Below are 668 nucleotides of genomic sequence, written 5' to 3' on the forward strand. Positions count from 1 at the left end.
GCCCCGCTCGCCACACCACGTCCACAGGCTCGTGGTTTCAGTGGCTGTGACCAGCTGGCCGCAGCTGCCCGCTCTTAGGGCTGAGCTATTTCTAAATGTTAGTTCATGCCGTTAACCCTTGCTGAGCTGCCTCGTGGATGCCGGGTGCTCGCAGAGAGTATTTGGAAGGGGCTTGAACCATCCCTAGCAGGAACCTCTGTGGGTGTACTTGCTCAGAGCCTGGCATGGGGTGGGTGGCTTTGGGGGTGGCTCTGGGGCTCCCGAAATGATGAGAAATACCTGCTGAGGCCCGGGGATGAGGGTTGCAGTGGTGGGGCGGCGGGCCAGGGCGATGAAAAGAATGCGGGGTGAGGAGCCGGAGGTCCAGTCCTGCCAAGCCTTTTCGGTGTGGCCTCAGACGAGTCACTTCACCCTTTGTGCACTTCCCCGCCTCTATAAAGTGCAGGACCACCAGGGGGCCTGGCGATGGCCTCCGGCAGGGGTGCTGGCTTTCTGAACTGTGCAGGGCAGTGCCTGGTGGCTGCTCTGATGGCAGTGGTACATGCCAGGGTCCTGCTCTCTGCACAACTCCCAGAGGGTCCCCCAAGGAGAGCAGGACTGACAGCTGAGCGATGGGCAGAGCGAGCTGGCAGGGCTGCCTTCACCTTCATGGCCCTCTGTGGGCATGC

Source organism: Tupaia chinensis, unplaced genomic scaffold (assembly GCF_000334495.1).
Source record: "Tupaia chinensis unplaced genomic scaffold, TupChi_1.0 Scaffold000078_1, whole genome shotgun sequence".
NCBI lineage: Eukaryota > Metazoa > Chordata > Mammalia > Scandentia > Tupaiidae > Tupaia > Tupaia belangeri.